The sequence below is a fragment of the Octopus bimaculoides genome, chromosome 8 (genome assembly GCF_046866305.1).
Source record: "Octopus bimaculoides isolate indiv1 chromosome 8, ASM4686630v1, whole genome shotgun sequence".
Lineage (NCBI taxonomy): Eukaryota > Metazoa > Mollusca > Cephalopoda > Octopoda > Octopodidae > Octopus > Octopus bimaculoides.
In genome coordinates this window covers 95,123,490-95,143,057 of record NC_142935.1, presented here as the reverse complement: position 1 = coordinate 95,143,057, position 19,568 = coordinate 95,123,490, and the positions used below count along the sequence as shown (strand labels likewise).

The following is a 19,568-nucleotide window of genomic DNA, read 5'->3' as shown; positions in this document are numbered from 1 at the left end:
AATTGTGGCCAGAGATAAAGTTGCCTGTCTTAATCCCTTTTATCCTCGTCTTCCATACTGCCTCTTTCGCTATTGCTACAACCGCGAGAAAACAATTCTTACCTTCGTTTGTTAAAACTCCCGGTGGGTCAATTTTTATAATTGACTCAGTCGACAGCTGTACTCTTCCTTCGCCGGACAACAGGTGTTCAGCATAAGCCCACATTTCAGATATCTCCGGACACTGAACAATAGCGTGAGGGACGGTTTCCCTGTCTCCCCCGCATCTTGGACAGGTCGGCGACTGACGCTTACCGTGTCTTGCAAGCTTATCCCAAACGGGCAAGGCACCTCTGTAGCATTGCCAGGTTAAGGACTTTTGGAAGTTGTCCAACGTTCTCAACCCGAATGTACGGTGAAACAGGCTGTCCAATTGAATAAACCCGAGACCTAGAGTCGCCCCTAGGCCATCGTCGCATTCAGACTCTACCAACCCACTATATAAAATCCGTGTGGAACCCCCACCGCTGGCGTTGCCCGAGCGCCGGAAAAGCAAGAGGGCCTTACGACACTCTTTATGCCATTCACTCGACCTCGGTCTACGAGAACACAAGGCTTCCTGTTCGCAAAAACTTTTGAACTCGGGGAGCATTTGTCTGGCCAGCGGAGAACACACCCGTTCACTATCCAGGAGAATCCAGAGGTGCCTCAATCTCAACGCATGCCTGCGCATCATTAACCAAGGCATCCCTAAACCTCCCTTTAAAGGCTTTTGACAGCAGACAGAGCGTTTCACAAGTAGCGACCTGCACTTCCACAAAAAGCGAAAGAGCTGTCTCTCCAACCTGATCAACCACGAATCCGGACAAGGCACGACGGTTAGGCGGTAGGTAATGACCGATGCGATAAACACATTGGCCACCTCCGCCCTCCCTTTCAGGGATAGCCACCGCCAAGACCAGGTCTTGACTACTGCAGCCACCCTGCTTAATACCTCCGTCCAGTTCTTCTCTATCTGGAGGCCTGGTCCAAACCAAACTCCCAGCAACTTAACCGGTCCCTCCGTCCAGCGCCCAACAGTGCTGTCTGAAGGCATCGACTTGCCAACCCAGGTGCCGAGTTGTAAGCCGACCGACTTTTCTCGGTTAATCTTTGCTCCTGCCACCTCCTCGTAAGCCTCAATAGTCTTACCCACTTCACGTAGGCGTGCTACTGAGGTTACGCTGATAGTGATATCATCCGCGGACGTCCTTGACGAACCGAGCGTCTGATACAGAACGGCTTCGAAAGGAAACCGTTCACCCGAACTATCGAGTCAATGTTGTGGTACAAAGCAATAAACCACCCGAGGAAGCCAAGGCCCAAGCCGAACCGCGCAAGCACAGTCGCCAGGTATCGATGGTCAACCCTATCAAAAGCTTTAGACTGGTCCAAATGTACCAGTGCCCCGCCTTTGCCAGATTTATTACCAACCCTCTCTATGGTATAGCGGATAAGATGGAGGGTATCCTGAATGATTCTGCCTGGGATGGCACATGTCTGTGCCTCCCCGACTATACCATCCGCGACACGCGCCAGCCTTTTCGCTAAGACCTTGGCCAAAATCTTCACTTCTGCGTTTAACAGAGTGATGGGCCTGAAATTCTCTATAACGTCCCCCTTGTCCGGGTCCTTTCTGACCAACGTCACTACTCCCCGGCGCACAGATCTGGGGATAAACCCATTCTGTTCCCAGTTCGCGTAAACGTCAGCCAGTAGATGTCCGAACAAGTCTGGCATACATTTATACAGCTCATACAGAAGACCATCAAGTCCCGGTGACCTACCCGCTTTACAGTCGGCCAAAGCCTCCTTCACCTCCCCAGGCGTGATTGGCCCTTCGCAAGACTCCGCATCCGACCCCGAGAGACACGGCAGACCGGCAAGAAAGTCCTCGAGGGCTCTCCCACCATCAGGACCGCCGTCACCCCCGAACAGCTGGGCGAAGTACTTCCGAAAGGCCTCACACATTTTCTCGGGTTCGTTTATCAAGACACCATTATGGTTCGTCAAAGACCGTATAGTGGAACTATTTCCTTGCCGAGCTTCCACCACTCGGGCCCATCCAGCGGCCTTGATTCCTTCACTTCCCATCGCACGTAACTTAGCTCTGGCAATACTTCCCATGTGTTGGGCTTCAAGATGCTAGTTTAACTCCAGTCCTTTCACCTTCAACAGGCCACGAACATTTAAACAACCAATGTGAACAGACATGTCTTACCTGTTAATCAGGGCTTGTCCGGTGGAGAGGGACTCTCCACCTTTTCATGATACAGGGTCGGAGGTGGCAGGTCTTGGGAAATAGGTTTGTTAAAATCCCGTCTTATTACAGAATTATCAGGTGGAGGTGGGGTCTCCACCTTTTCTTTTTCTCGCGTTATCGGGGCTGGTAGTCCATTAAATATAGACTTATTAAAGTCCAGTCTCATTGATGATACTGACTTGCGGTGTTTGTTTTGTAAAATTCTATGAGTCTTATTTGAGACTTCATACACGTCATAATTGTTGTATTTCTCCGAAAGGTTATCTATTTTTTTTGCAGTCTTAATTAATTGAATGTCTCTCATTAGTTCAGTATCTTTACTGTATACGGCTATTATGCCTTTCTCCTCTTTTTCTTTTCTTGCAGTCTTTTTTGGTCGTTGTTCTGTAGTAGTCGCCACTCTCGGTTGAGCTGCTGATTGTATTTTTCTTTCGTTTGTTGTTTTCTTCTCGTCTTTTTCTTCTTCTTCCTCTTTTTCTTCTTTCTCCTCTTCCTCGTCTTCCTCATTTTCCTTGCAGTTCCTTCGAATGTGGCCTAATTGGCCGCACAAAAAACACCGGGGTTTTCGACCCTCAACAAACACCGCCAGGTTCTCCTCCCCTATCTGAACCGTCTCGGGAATTGCTTCGATTATTTTTGGGTCAGCTTGGATAATGAGACTAACTGATTGACCAGTCCAGTGAGCGTTTTCGATAACGGCAGCCTAGAGGAGGGTAATTTTCTCTTCCTCTTTGACTAAGACTGCCTCCACCACCCACATAGGATCCACGTCCGGTGGGACCCTTGTTATATTAATTCTGGACGTTCTCATCCCCATATAGGTGGGGATGAGCGCCACGTCTTCCGTTTTCAGAGTTTCTACGGAATGCTTTTGTGCCATTTCCTTGTTGGCAAACATTACTTCCACTGTACCAAACTTCTTTCCTCTTGTCACATACACAATGTCGCTCCATATTTCCTTCAAACATCTTTCAATCTTCTCTTCTGTAAATCTTTCTATTTTTCTTTTTTGTACACAATAAGTTTTAAAAATTATTGTTTTCTGCTTTTTATCTAGCAAAAATTGCTCCGGTGGTTGTATTTGAACCACGCTATCTTTCACTTCCATCATTTTTTAATATTTTATGTAGTCCGACTTGTTCGTCGACAGCTGCCGGGTTCGACCCCCAGCTGCCAACGCAAAACTTTTTTTTTCCTTTCTCGCCTGCTCGGTCTGGATGCTAGGCGCATCGATAATCTTTTTGGTCCCAATACTTTCTGACAAAGTTGGGAAATCTTCTTGTGAAAGCTCTGACGAGCTTTCCGGTACGTCTCCAAATATTTCATACATCCTGCTGTGCACTTTGGTAACGGGGGAATTACAAATTCCTTTTTCGGGGGAATCCACTGGTTTTTCACTTGTAGTTGGCTCCTCGCCAGACAACAACAAATTTTTCGCCTCACTAGACATTTCTGTGCCAACGTTAGGACTTTCTCTAGACGTCATTCTCCCCCCCCCCCCCGCCAACGGGGGAATGAACAAACGTGTGCTTTCTACAAGCACTTAGTGTTTTCAAATAAAAACTCCAACAGTTAGAATTTTAACAGAAATTGCAGTTAATAAAAGAGTAGTTTATTATAAATAATAACTCTAATAACCAGCAATTTTCACCACGAACACATGTGCGACGCGTAACCAACAAACTCACAGAGACGAAATACCTATTTCGTTATTGCCCACAAGGGGCTAAACATAGAGGGAACAAACAAGAACAGACGAACGGATTAAGTCGAATACATCGACTCCAGTGCGTAACTGGTACTTAATTTATCGACCCCGAAAGGATGAAAGGCAAAGTCGACCTCGGCGGAATTTGAACTCGGAACGTCACAGCAGACGAAATACCGCTAAGCATTTCGTCCAGCGTGCTAACGATTCTGCCAGCTCACCGCCTTAATAATAATAATAATAATAATAATAATAATAATAATAATTATTATTATTATTATTATTGCTGCTCTGGCACAAGGCCTTGCAAAATTTTTTGGGGGGGGGGGGGGCTAGTCGATTACATCGACTCCAGTGCGTAACTGATACTTATTTTATCGATCCCGAAAGAATGAAAGGTAAAGTCGACCTCAGCGGAATTTGAACTCAGAATGAAATACCCCTAAGCATTTCGCCCGACGTGCTAACGATTCTGCCAGCTCGCCGCCTTAACAACAACAACAACAACAGCAACTACTACTACTACTACTACTACTACTACTACTACTACTTACATGGGACAGATAATCCAAAGAAAAGCCCAGGAATGTAATAATGAGCATTAAATATCAAAGAGAAAATAAATAATTTGGTTCCGTTGACAAAATAAATAATCTCGTTCCTATTAGCCTGAATGGAAGAATCCATCTGACTGACAGAATTTTGAAAGGGCTTTTATTTTTAGATTGAAGTCAAATAGTCAAATAGTCAAATCCATTCAACCATGTGATCAATCTTTAGCGACACCAATTACAAAGAACTGACAAAAGTGGTAGTAGTATCAATAATTGTCGAAGCCCTGGGAACAGTAAGCAAAAATCTTGAGAAGTACATGGAACAAACCGGATGGTGCTTGAAAAATAAGGAATGTTAGCTTAGTTCACTGGTAGTGCTCCAGCGTTAGAAGCTGTGCAAAGACAATAAAATAATAAAAACAAAAACAAGAACAACAATAATGATAATAATGATATTCTCTTTTATTTGCCACCATGGCGAATGATAAGACAGACAAAAAAGTATGGGGGTTTACATATAATGGAATGATAAAATGTTAAAGGAAAAGCATACACGGTATTTATTAAAAGAAGCGAAGTACTCATAGTACATGGCACTAAGAAGAAGAAGGAAGAAAAATGTTATAATAATGCGGTCTTCCTGATTACAAGACGATCTCTAGAGATAATCGAGGAACCCCACCATCCAAGATCACCCTTAATACTGGGGTAAATGCTCTTTCCTTCTCCTTTCTTCCGACTCACAGGTCTACACTTAGAGCGGTACCATCCACTTTTGCCACTTTCGCAACTTTCACACACCTTTTGGTAAATTCACTATAGGACAGCACCTCCATCTACATCCTTACTTTCCTTTTCAAGTGAAACTTGGAAAAGTCGATGAGGGCTTTACCAAAGAGGAATGTCTCTGTCCTCATTCCTTTCAGCCTCGTCCACCAGACAACCTTTTTCGTCATCGAAACGTAGTCTAGTTATCTGCTTATGCCGGAGCAACGCAAATAAGAACCAACTGAGTCCTTGGAGCGTTGTAATTGACTTGTCCTTTCCCAACCAAATTCCAGACCTTGTGCCTATAGTAGAAAAGATTATTACTGAGTATCGATAAACGCACGATCTGGCAGAAGCATACCGGACAAAATGCTTAGCAGTATTTTTTTCCGGCATTGCGGTCTGAGTTCGTCGATAAAATAAGTACCAGCAGAAGAGTGGGATCGATGTAAGGTCTAGAGCCAAGTCTGACAAACTGTGACGATGAGAGGCTAACTTTTATAACATGCTGTCGGCACAAACTGGGGTTTAGAAAGAACTGTCTCACGCGACCTTATCTGAAAGCTGCGATTGGTTGGGTTGCACCTTGGCGCGCAATAGAACAAGAGACAAACTGCGCCAATACCAACCAACCAGAGTGGTGGACACAACAGGGTCCAAAGGTGCGGCCGAAGGCTAGCTATTATCCACTACGTCCGTATTCATGTATATATAAGAGAGAGAGAGAGAGAGAGAGAGAAAGAGAGAGAGAGAGAGAGAGAGAGAGAGAGAGAGAGAAAGAGAGAGAGAGAGAGAGAGAGAGAGAGAAGTATCCCTTAAGGCGTACGCTACACTAGAAACAATCATTATTGTATATATATAATTAGTTTGAGAGGATAATTCTTTATCTCTTCTTGTTATATCTGTTGGCGACAGTATTTAGTACACCTATAACAACTGTGATTACTTTTCCTGGTATTTTCCTATTTTCTCTTGTTCTTCTAGTGATACAGATTAATTCTTCATCTCCCTTGCCTCCCCCTCCTCCTCCTGTAGTCATTAACAACTACCGATAGGTTTCTGTTTTCTTTCTCAAACTGAAAAACAAATTTCAAATACCGTAAATCCTCGAGTATAATCCGCATTTTCCCCCCAAAATTTAAAGGTCAAAATTTCTAGTGCGTACTATATACGAGGTTAAAAATGAAAAATATTTTCTAAGCAATGTCCGAGTCTCTATTTGCTGTCCGACAATGTTTATTCAGACGCATTTTGTGATGTCGGGCGCGAAAATACCTCGAAAGTAATAAAATCATAAAATAATCGTCCACAACTTGCAGTAAGCAACATTTATTAAAATAAAAGTGCTGTATATCGTCTGCACTGGATGGTACTCAGGATGACGTTTTATGCAAAGATGAAATAAATGCAAGTGAAGACCCATCAGTATGGGTCTTCAGTATGTATGCAAATTATGGTTAATTCACATTACTCTGTAAGGAACATAGAACCAGTTTCCCGGTTCCTCTGGCGTATATTTTCCTTCCTGCACGCAATACTGGTCAGTCGTAGGATTACTCATTTTTACCAGTTGAGTGGACTGGAACAACATGAGATGAAGTGTTTTGCTCAAGAACACAACGCATCGCCCGGTCCAGGAATCGAAACCACAATCTTATGATCATGAGTCCAACACCTTAACCACTAAGCATTCAGTTATGCAAATTATACTGATCAAACATTATTTGTAACTGTAGTTCTTCGATATGTAAAAATCTTTGGCAAATCTGACCAGCAGGCTTGTGGAAACTATAATATGCTGACGAGCAGGGCCATCTTAGCAGCATTATAACACCCAGGGTAAATCAATACATTGGGTCCTATAGTTTTTTATTGAGTGACAGCAAACCACAGCATACATAAATCAGAATTTGGTCTCTAGACTCGTGAGGCCTCTGAGCAACTGGGTATTGTGCCCGTGCCATAAGTTGCCTCTGCTGACGAAGTTAAATAGTCCGAAACATGATCATAGTCGTCCTCTGCAAACAAAGATCACGTCTTTATTTAAGATAAATTTTAATTAATAAAATTATCTCCCTTTACTTTGAGAAGCGTTAACAAATGTTGCAAGTGTTTTCTTTTCTTTTTGCAACGAAGAGAGTAATTTCAATTAATTAAGGATTTGTGTGTGTGTGTGTGTGTGTATAACATTTAGTACATCACCCCTTAACCTATTTATACACTGACAGACAGTTGCATAAGACATGAAAGAGAAAGAAGAAACTTAAACATTGTAAGAGGGAGAAAAGAAAACATACAGAGAGAAAGGGAAAGGAAGGGGATGAAGTAAAGTAGTAGGGAAGAAAGAGAAAGAGAGTGAGAATGAAAGGGAGAGAGGGTGAAAGAAAGAGAGGGCGGGAGAGAAAGAGAGAGAGAGAGAGAGAGCACATGTTTATTTATTTATTAAAATATTTCCTCACAGATGATCCAATGAACATTGCAACAAATGTTCTATTGTACGAAGGCCGCAAGGTGACATAATTGTTAAGAAAAACAACGACAGCACTTGTTTATTTATTGAATTCACCGGATCTTTGATGTAAGGGAAAATAAAAATAAAATGTAGAATGAATAGACAAACAACAAAACATCCCCAAAACACCGATGTTAGAATAAAAGTAGGGCGGTTCGTACAGAGAAAAACATTTGATGTTTGAACGCGCACACACACACACACGCACATTGTATATGTATATGTGTGAGTGCGTGTGTGTGTGTGTGTACGAGCACGTATGTGTGTATAACTAATAACTAATTGTGATTGAGGTCCTTAGTTCGAAACAATCTGGTTATCTGCTTATGCCGGAGCAACGCAAAATGCGAAGTGAAATAATTTAAGTAATTTCAATGTATGCAATTTCACTAATTTTCATCTGTTTCATTTATTTATTCCTCAGTTTATTTGCTGTATCGATATGTTTAATAGAATAAATAAAACTAAGATGCTTAATTCTAATTAAATCTTGATTTCAACACCCTATATTGTTATATATACCGCTATAATTATGTTAGTCACGCCTTTAGGCTTCCGTAGTTGAGTACTATAAATCGTAAGATTTCGGTTCGTATAAAAAGGCCATACGAACTCTCCTGTTATCAGAGTTTAATAAGAATGGACGTAGGTGAGGAGACTTTACAATTTGGTCGGATCCTACTTCCAAACTACTAGAACAGATCCCTACATGGTCCCTAATGCAGACTGATAAGGCGCTAGGAACTTTTACCAGGCATGTAGCAAGAGAGAGGTAAAGGTTTTTCTTCTTATATAGGTATTTTCTTGACCTAAATGTCGTCATCGTAGACACAAACAAAGGCCAACATTATAATAATACATTATCCACCAGTGAAACACTATTATCACACAGGCTACTGTTGATGTTGCTGTTACACTAAATATTTTTATTAATACTAATCCTAAGATTGTTTTGGGCAGTGGACAAACACACACGCACTATTGCATCGATTATTTGTTTAAAATCTGTTAGATATATTTTTCTTAAATTGCATCATATATATATATATATATTTCATTTGGGTGTTAACCCTGGATTTTACCCTATAAAACTCATCTACGGGTACAGACTATCATACAAATGGTGATTCGGTATATATATATATCTATCTATCTATCTATCTATCTATCTATCTATCTATCTATCTATCTATCTATCTATCTATCTATCTATCTATCTATATATATATATATATATATATATATATATATATATATATATATATATATATATATCCATACGTGGTATACCTGTAGAGTAAAAAATGATTGCTTGGTTATAAACGATTCTTCAGGTAAATTCTCCCTTTTAGAATTTTCCTGATTATTTTCTGGGACTTGACTTTGAACCTCTTAATATTGTTTTCCGTTTCCCCATAACGCAACGGAGAGAATATCTCGAAAGAAAATGGCAAAGGCAACAATTTTAAAAATAGTAATGATCATTGTTTATTTGCCACAAGGACAAAGCAACCAGATTACAGTATGATGCTACGTAAACATATACGTATATAAATGAAGTGTTGAGTGTGTCTATTTATATTTGTGTGTGTATTAGAATTATATGTATGTGTGTATGTGTATATGCATATATGTGTGTTTGTGTATATGTGTGTGTGTATGTTTATATACGTCCTTATATTCGTATATTTGAAATTATGATAATGATTTTGCTTATGACTCCTCTATGTTTTTAATTTATGAAAGACAAACAAAAGCCTGCCTGTTAACCTAAGATTATCTCCCTTCAAATGTTTGTGTGTCACCTACACAGAAACTCAATCTAGTTGGTGGCGTTTTACATTATATTATGTAATATTATTATTGACTGGTGATTACCACTGTCTGTTGTTTATTATAATTAACTGTTGCTGCTTTAATGTGGAACCTGTTTGCCTTGATGCGAGGTTTTCGGAGATTCTCATCTGATAATTATTTACATATTTACTATTGGAAGGTGGGAACGAAGAGGAATATGTGGCGTTTATGGTTTGATTTAAAGAATTGCTGGAGCGTCGTCATCGGAAATATACTCTGTGGTACTTAGTTGAGTCACTCTACTTCGTGAGTTCAAATTCCGCCTGGGTCGACTTTGCCTTTTATCCCTCAGGCGTCAATAAAATAAAATACCAGTCAAGTATTGGAGTTGATTTAATTGACTAACAGTTTCCTTCGCAATTTTTTGGCCTTCCGTTAGAAGCAAATATTATTATCAAATAAAATGCTTTTCGGTACTTAGTTGCATCGCTTTTTGAGTTCAAATCACGACGAAATCGACTTGGCCTTCCTTTTTTCTTTTTTTTTTTTTTTTGTAGCCAAAAAAATAAGTACCAATCAAGTACAACATTGACTAAACCTCTTCTCTCAAAACTACTGGCCTTATCTCTAAATAAGAAGCAATTGTTATTGAAGATAATAAAATAATGTAAAAACCAAGTTCTGGAGGGATTAAGTTTAATCAACTGTTCCTCTTCTTCGGTACCTGTTAAAAATTATTTCTGAATACTGGTTCTTTAGATTCAATCGAAACACAATATTGGCTTCCATATTTTGAATGCAGCAGTCTCTTACCCATTCATTATTTTAATCATTTAAAAAAAGAAAACGTCAATGAAATGATGTGTTCATTATTTTCAAACGGCATTTAGCTAACACAAACGAAATATATCTAGGCTATATATTTGAGGATAGAATCTGTGGAATGTGTTTAAAAAGGTGTTAAAATGATTTTGCTGTCGCTAGCGCATTTCTATGGCGGAGAGAAAAGTATGGCAGCGATTGTAGTGTTGTAGCATTTATGCCGTTCCGAAATGCTAACATTGAAGATTCGATAATCAAACCGTGCAGAAATTGTAGGGGTTGAAATATTGAACTAATTTTTGTTAGCAAATTTTGACTTATTCACCATGAAAGATTTAATGACGATGCAAGGGGTGCTGTGACTATAAAACTAATGTAAGCTTGTGCTATTTTCTAATTTGATAGAATATTAATAAGTCCCTTGTGATCTAGTGGGATCCTGGCAGAGCTGAAATAATCCTTAACCCTTGTAATATTGGTATTATAGCAGTTAGGGGAAAATAATTTGGTTTGTTGCTTTTAACGCTCTCTCTCTCTCTCTCTCTCTCTCTCTCTCACACTACACATACACTTCTCTCTGAGGTATCTCTCTTCCTCTCTCTGAGACCTAACACATTCTCCCCTCCTCTTCTTCCACACATTTCTCTCTTTCTCTCACTTTCCCTGGCACACAATTTCCACGACATACAAATCCATCCCTCTCTCTCTGTGCTCTTACACATACACAGCAATCTCTCTTTCTCTCTGGCTCATAGATCTCTCTCACATATATACACACATGCGCGCGCACACGTACACTCAATCGTACACACAAATACACAGTCTCTCTCACTGATGCACACCCAATCGTGCACACAGACACACATTCTCTCTCTCTCTCTCTCTCTCTCTCTCTGATTTACACATACATAAACACACCCTCTCTTTCCAGTACAAAAACACACTCACACATACACACACATCTCCTTCGTGCACACACTTCCTCTATGATATACACTCATCGTTTTTCTTTGATTCACTCTCGCTCACTCTTTCTTTCTCTTTCTCCTTCTCTCTCACCTTATCAAGTCTTCAGTCTCTCCACCTCATACAAAACTCTCCCATTAACTAGACCTCACATATTGCCATATGTATCACAGCTAACAACCCTATGTTCATTTCAATCCTGGAAACCAAAGTACTCCACAACCTTACTCCCTATGATGATGCATGGGTATCTTAGCTCTGTTGTGCCACTAAACTATTTTGTATTTTCCATGGTATAAGCGAAGCCTAGATTCAAGAAGTTATAATGTAAACCTAACGAATACAGCAATTTTCGTTAGCAGGAAAGAAAACATAACTTAACTGCCATCTGTGAGATAGATGTTCACTATGCAGGAAAAGAGGAGGGAGGGATTCCATATGGGTGCACAGGAGGTGCAATAGGATCATAGGCAAGCTTGGCAGAGTCTTTGTATCTAGATGTGCAGTAATGGTTAGTGAGTAAGAGTACTGATAAAATAAATTCTATCAATAGCTCCTGTTACCTAGGTGACCTAATTAGCATTGGGGGAGAGTGTTCAGCGTAAGATTAGAGTGGGAACGGTTCAGGGAACTGTTACCTATGCTGGCAACAAAAGGATTTGTTTCTCTGAAAGAAATGCAGATTATAGATGCTATGACTGTGTGAAGTGTTATGTTGCATTGTATTAGAAGAAGGGTATCGATTTTTGGAGGGTGTGTGAAAGCTGGAAAGAAATGAGGTGAACACGTTCACGTTGTTTGAATATGTGTAATGTCAGTGTGTATGAATGATGAAATATGTGTGAGCTGAGAAAAAAGTTAGCAATTTGAGAAATCAGATGTGGTATGTAAAAGTGGAAGATTGGGCTGGCATGAACATGTGAGTAAAGGTGTACAAGGTGATCCAGTAAAAGAAAACAAGGGATGAACGAGTGAAAGCTGACAGAGATATAACTGCAACAAGTTGTGGTGTTCTGTTCATGCAGGAGACCTAAGTCAACCCATTCAAGTATGATCACATAAACACATAAATATGCATACTGATACACACACATGCACATGCATGGTCACACACAAATGTCTGCATACACACTTGTGTATGTGAGAGAGAGAGACTAGGGATCACTAATTTTGGCACTTCAGTCAGCATAGATCTCTCTAGGGGTTCTGAGTTACAACAATCTTACCAGGGAATGTAGCCACAGGTGTAGCTGTGTGGTTAAAAAGCTTGCTTCCCATGCATGTGGTTTAGGATTCAATCCCACTCTGCAGATGTCTTCAACTATAGCCCCAGGCTGACCAAAGTCTTATGGGTGGATTTGGTAGGCAGAGATTGAAAAAAACCCATTGTATATAAATGTGTGTGTGTGTGTGTGTGTGTGTGTATATATATATATATATATATATATATGAGTGAGATAGGATTTTCGAGTGAGAAGGATTTTCGAGTGAGATCGTTGCCAGTGCCCCTGAACTGGCTTGTGCAGGTGGCACATAAAAGACACCATTTCGAGCGTGGCCGTTTTCGTGCGGGTGACACGTAAAAGCACCCACTACACTCTCTGAGTGGGTGGCGTTAGGAAGGGCATCCAGCTGTAGAAACTCTGCCAAATTAGATTGGAGCCTGGTTTGCCATCCGGTTTCACCAGTCCTCAGTCAAATCGTCCAACCCATGCTAGCATGGAAAGCGGACGTTAAACGATGATGATGATACACGCACACACACACACACACACATAAAGGTGTGCCAAAAGTCATGCATCAAAACATTTGACATTTTATTTATATTAGATTATTATTATTAATGTTATTCATCATGTACAATATGTTGTATTCATTATTTTATTTTAGTCAATTTTAGAAATTTGAAGCATAACTTAGGCAACTTTGGAGCATATTGAACTTGTTTTGTGTGTAACCTTTGGCCCGCACTTTGTGTGTGTGTGTATATATGTGTATGTGTGTGTGTGTGTATATATGTGTGTGTGTGTTTGTTCCCCCCCCCCCCCCATCACTGCTTGACAACTGATGTTTGTGTATTCAGGTCACCCATAACTTAGTAGTTCGGTAAAAGTGACTGATAGAATAAGTCCTGGGGTTGAATTGGTTAACTAAAATTCTTCAGAGGTGGTGCTCCAGCATGGCTGCAGTATCAGTTACGATGAAAAGGGTTCTAGTTGAGCTGATCAATGGAACAGCCTGCTCATAAAATTATTGTAGAAGTGGCTGAGCACTCCACAGACATGCATACCCATAACGTTGTTCTGAGAGAAATTCAGCAGGACACAGAATGTGACAAGTCTAACCCTTTGAATTACAGGTACAATTCGTTTTTGCCAGCAGAGTGGGCTGGAGCAACTTAAAAATGTTTTGCTCAGGAACCCTATGTGCCTCTAGGAATTGAACTCTCAACCTTACAACTGTGAGCTGAATAACCTAACCACTAAACCACATGCCTTCACTGTACACTGTTGATCCATAGACACAAACATATCAACTATATATGGTAGCTATGTAGTCTGTGGATCACACACCCATATAAAGGGTTGTTGTTGGCACTCCGTCGCTTACGACGTCGAGGGTTCCAGTTGATCCGATCAACGGAACAGCCTGCTCGTGAAATTAACGTGCAAGTGGCTGAGCACTCCACAGACACGTGTACCCTTAACGTAGTTCTCGGGGATATTCAGCGTGACACAGTGCGACAAGGCTGACCCTTTGAATTACAGGCATAACAGAAACAGGAAGTAAGAGTGAGAGAAAGTTGTGGTGGAAGAGTACAGCAGGGTTCGCCACCATCCCCTGCCTGAGCCTTGTGGAGCTTTATGTGTTTTCGCTCAATAAACACTCGCAACGCCCGGTCTGGGAATCGAAACCGCGATCCTATGACCTCGAGTCCGCTGCCCTAACCACTGGGCCATTGCGCCTCCACATATAAAGGCTACACATATGTATATATGCATACACACACAGCCTGCAATGTGGAGTTTTACAGTCAGCAACTATTGACTTGGGGATCACAGTGATTTTAATCCCTTCAGACAGTAGTGATCCTGGTGATGCTGAGTTGCATTAATGCTACCTGGGAATGTCTTTGTTTGGCCTACACTAGCATGCCTCCCACCCCAACCAGTGTCATTTGTAATACTACTTTAACACTTTAGCATTTAAACAGGCCATATCTGGCCCAAATATTCTACCTGTTTTATGTTCATGCTGGTGAGATCCAGCCTCCCACTCCTACACAGCAATATCATACTAAAAATAGATAATCACATCTTCAAAATCTCAAAGCTACAAGATAATGCAGGATGAATTTTATAAAATCTGAATATATAACATTTGACAAAGTGAACTGAATTCTAAAGGGATAATTATACACTTAACATTTCCTTGAGGATTTGTTCTCAGTATTTAGCTTAGGTTTTAGTTCTCATACCTCTAATATATCCATGGTGAAATATTCACTGCTCTTCTCTGCAGTTCACTAATCACTGTTCTGTTATTCTTCATACTGGAGTCACGTAAAAAGCACTGGTGCTGGTGCCATGTAAAGAGCACTGGTGCTGTATATAAAGTACTGGTTTTGGGCCACATAAGCACCTGGTACACTGTAAAGTAGTTGGTGTTAGAAAGGGCATTCAGCTGTAGAAATCATGCCAGAGCAGACAATGGAGCCTGGTGTGTCCCTCCAGCCTTACCAGCTCCTGTCAAACCATCCAACCCTTGCCAGCAGGGAAAATGGATGGTAAATGACAGTGATGATGATTCCACTCTGTATTCTTTTCCTAAGACACCATCAACTCCACAGTCAAGACATTTTTGTTAAACCAAAAATTTGCCAGTAAGATCAGAGGATGGCTTTCTTATTTCAGTATGGTGAGGGAGCACAAGCTTTTTCTCCACATTTTCTACAAGCAATTTCCATTCATTAGTACTATTCAAGTTTGGGTCTCAACTTTCCTTTGATTAACACTAGTGTTTAATAATAATACACTCATGTATTATATCCACACACTTGTATATATGCAAATTTTGATATATATATATATATCTACAGATTGTATTTTCCAATCTTCTCTTGATTAGGGGAACTAGACTTATTGTAATATCTTCATGTGACAGGTTACTAGTTGTGTACCCATGATGTTTTGCACATTTCATCTGCAAATTATGATAATTATATAATTCTGGGCTTCCTGAAATAGCTGTTGAGTTAAGAAATCACATATTTTCTTCATATTTTATTCTGTATTTTTTGTACTCCATGTAAATATATCTATATCAAACCTAACTAGTACTATCTCTATCAGCTTGATTTGGATTTCTCTTATAGTTACTCTTGATGGTGAAGGCCTTGCTCTGGACGAAGGAATTAAATCCTTTTGAGCACTACTATGTGTTTTCTATACTGAGCATACCCAGCTTTCACCTATTGTCTATATATGTATGTATGTATGTATATATATATAAAAAAATATATATATATATCTATATATAATACACCATCTTGAGCGTGGCCGTTGCCAGTACCGCCTGACTGGCCTTCGTGCAGGTGACACGTAAAAGCACCCACTACACTCTCTGAGTGGTTGGCGTTAGGAAGGGCATCCAGCTGTAGAAACTCTGCCAGATCAGATTGGAGCCTGGTGTAGCCATCTGGTTTCACCAGTCCTCAGTCAAATCGTCCGACCCATACTAGCATGGAAAGCGGACGTTAAACGACGATGATGATGATGATATATATATATATATATATATATATATATATATATAGATATATATATATAGATATATATATGTATATATATGTGTGTGTGTATATATATATACATATATATATATATATATACACACACACACACATACACACACACTGTCACTCTTCACCAGATAATGTCCCTCACTCTCTCTCTCTCTTTACCACATTACACCTTCTGTGAAGAACAATAGACAGTGCTACAGTATTTAGTTAATTATTTGTCCAGGCTTCTCTTAGCTTTTTATGACACTGGTGTTGGTTGATAAAATAAGTACTAAAGCTGATTTATCAACAATTCCCAATCCGCCATATTTATGACCTTAATACCAAATTCAGTAACCCTTGATGTTGCTTTTGTAATGTGTTCGCATCCATCTTTCTTAATTGTTATTATTATTTAGGCAGTGGTGTATGAGAAACACTGATGTTTAGTTGTATTGTTTTCTGACTGTGTTTATATCCTGGCAAGATTGTTAAAATAAGTACCTGTCTTGTCACTATAATGACATACCTCCTTAAAGTTGTGACCTTGTGTACATTTAAAAGCTTATCTTGATACATACATACATACATTATATATATATAGGCGCGGGAGTGGTAAGTAGCTTGCTTACCAACCACATGGTTCTGGGTTCAGTCCCACTGCGCGGCACCTTGAGGCAGGTGTCTTCTACTATAGCCTCGGGCCGACCAAAGCCTTGTGAGTGGATTTGGTAGACGGAAACTGAAAGAATCCCGTCGTATATATGTATATATATGTATTTGTGTGTGTGTGTCTGTGTTTGTCCCCCCAACATCGCTTGACAACCGATGCTGGTGTGTTTACGTCCCCGTAACTTAGCGGTTCGGCAAAAGAGACCGATAGAATAAGTACTAGGCTTCCAAAGAATAAGTCCTGGGGTCGATTTGCTCGACTAAAGGCGGTGCTCCAGCATGGCCGCAGTCAAATGACTGAAACAAGTAAATATTTGAATGGCACCTTTAATAACTGAACTGGAGATGTGGGCTTCTGTACTAATGGCAGAGGCGTATGTGTCAGTCAGTCTTAAGAAGCAAGCAAAAGCTTTCACAGTATGTATTACTAGATCAGTTAGAAATGAATGAATATGGCCAGTCTCCCATTGACTCAGCAATTTTGAACAATCTGAAGTATGATAGCAGTTTTTAAAATCCTGTCATTATTATATTTCTGTTGAAATACATTACTATTGTTTCAATTAATTTTGAAAATAATGAAAATAATTGCAGATGATGTGTAAAAGGTACCAGTGACATGCAGAAGGCACTCACAACACTCTGAGGAGTGGTTGGCATTAGGAAGGGTATCCAGCCAAAGAAACTAAACCAAAACAGACTGGAACTTGGTACAGTTCTCTGGCTTACCAGTTCTAGTCAAACCATCTAATCCATGCCAGCATGGAGAACAGATGCTACATTTGAGGATGATTATGATGAAGAATATAGTGAAATAGTTTTTTCCTCATTAAGGTGGTGTTTGAAACATAAATCAACATAAAAAGTTTTAACTTAGATAATTTTAAAACCAGAAGCCTTTATCATGGAAACCAAGGGTAGTCTTTGGGTAGGCTGGCATCAAAAGGGTTAAAGTGACCTATTCAAATTATAATGAATTCATGTGATTATATTTATTTTAAGTTTCAATAAACCCAGACAAAACCAAATACTGCTACTAGCTATTATTTTTTAGATGGGCAGTCGAATAGCAGAATTGTTTGAGTAATTTAGCTATGATGCTTTATGTTCTGAGCTCAAGACCGTCTATGGTTGACTTTTGCAGCTTTCACAACTTCCTTCTCCAAACTGTCTAGTTCTTACCCTGATGTCACTCACTAACCACTAACCTGTGGTAAGTTCTTCATGAGAGAAAGACTTAGCATTCATGCTGAGAATGAAGTCTGTGTGGCTTGTGTGTTCATTTGACTGGTAGCTCACTGGTTTCCTGGAATGATTGGGCTGTTTGTATTGCAGAACTCTAAGTGCCTAATTGCTCTTTATTCCTTGTACCATATTCATAGGCTCCATGTACTCCATAGAAACCCTAATACATCAATGAGTTGCCAACTGCAATAGCAGCTGAAGTGGTCTGGAGAAGGGGCTCATGGTTATCTTTCTGCTTATCTGCTGCCCTTACAGTAGCTTGTTTGCAGTGCCACTCTCATATTGTCAATAATTAGGTTTAGCTTAACTAACTTTCATTGATTTTGACCACCTCAATTACTTCATCCATTTCTCAGCTAATGGTGTATCTCCTCTGCCTTTTCTGTTGCTGCTACAAGCCATAAGAATTTGTACTGTTGTTCCTTGCTTGTGTGCTGTTTGGCTGAGGTTCTCTTGTATCCAATACACATTAATCTATCCACTCTAGTATCAACACAATATCTCCTGACCTACCGTTCAATATGCTGACAATGATGAGGAGCAGCCCTAAAGATGAGAATTCTGGTGATTTAGTTGGTTGGCATTTGACTTCAGCATCTGAAAAGGAAAAGAAATTGGCAATTTACCTTTTGAAGATTAGAATACTTGTGGATGGATATCCGCTCACTTACAATTCACTTCATGTAATAGTCATTATTGTACTGCTATTAATAATATTGAGAATGTTATTCCTGGTTACCTTGTATGTTATTTGTTACCAGACAAAAAAAGAAAAAGCAGGTAGGTTACTAGTGGTAGTGGGGACATAAGGACAGTTTCTTGAAATTAGCAGTGGTGTAGGAAAGCACCATGTTTGAGTAGTATGTGTTTTGCTTTTATTGTATCATCAGAATAAAGTGATAGAAACAGAGACCATCCATTTGTGTAATATCTCTACTGGTCGAGGTTACCATGTTCTTGCCCATGTATGTGGTCTGGGGGAGATTTTTTTAAAGGAAGACTAGAGAGAGGTCTTACATGCATTGCCCATACATGTAAATCTTCCCTCTGTACACTGGTGATACTTATCCAAGGGAAAGGCTACTGATTTAGACTAATACAGCTTGGTACCAGTGTTGTTGTATTTGTTACTCTTATAATGCAATGAACCAAAGCAGATATCACAAGGCATGTTTCCAAACCCTCTAACAATTTTACCAACCCACTGCTTTATGTTGGAACTTTTATTATTGACCCTGAAATTATAAGTATCAAAAAGCAAAGTTGACCTTTGCAACCCTCTGCAAGTCTGTCTATCCAATGCTCTTATGGCTACAAATTTAATAAAGATCAACATGCATTAATTTATATTGTAAATTTACTGAGAGAAAAGTTACATATTGGGTCATCCCATAAATAATGCAGTTTTTTAATACTCATCTTGTTTTACAAAATTAAGATGAACAAAGTTCTTTTTTAAT

The 19,568-nt window shown here is 39.9% G+C and overlaps 1 protein-coding gene across 3 annotated transcripts in view; it reads left to right on the top strand.

Moving 5' to 3' along the window:
- The first annotated feature begins 8,445 nt into the window (after positions 1–8,445).
- Positions 8,446–19,568, top strand: part of LOC106874584 (RB1-inducible coiled-coil protein 1) — a 122,742-nt gene continuing 111,619 nt past the window's right edge. For all 3 annotated transcript variants that reach the window (XM_014922372.3, XM_014922371.3, XM_014922370.2), the window contains exon 1: positions 8,446–8,595. The gene's annotated coding sequence lies outside the window, so the exon portion shown is untranslated. The remainder of the gene's footprint in view (positions 8,596–19,568) is intronic.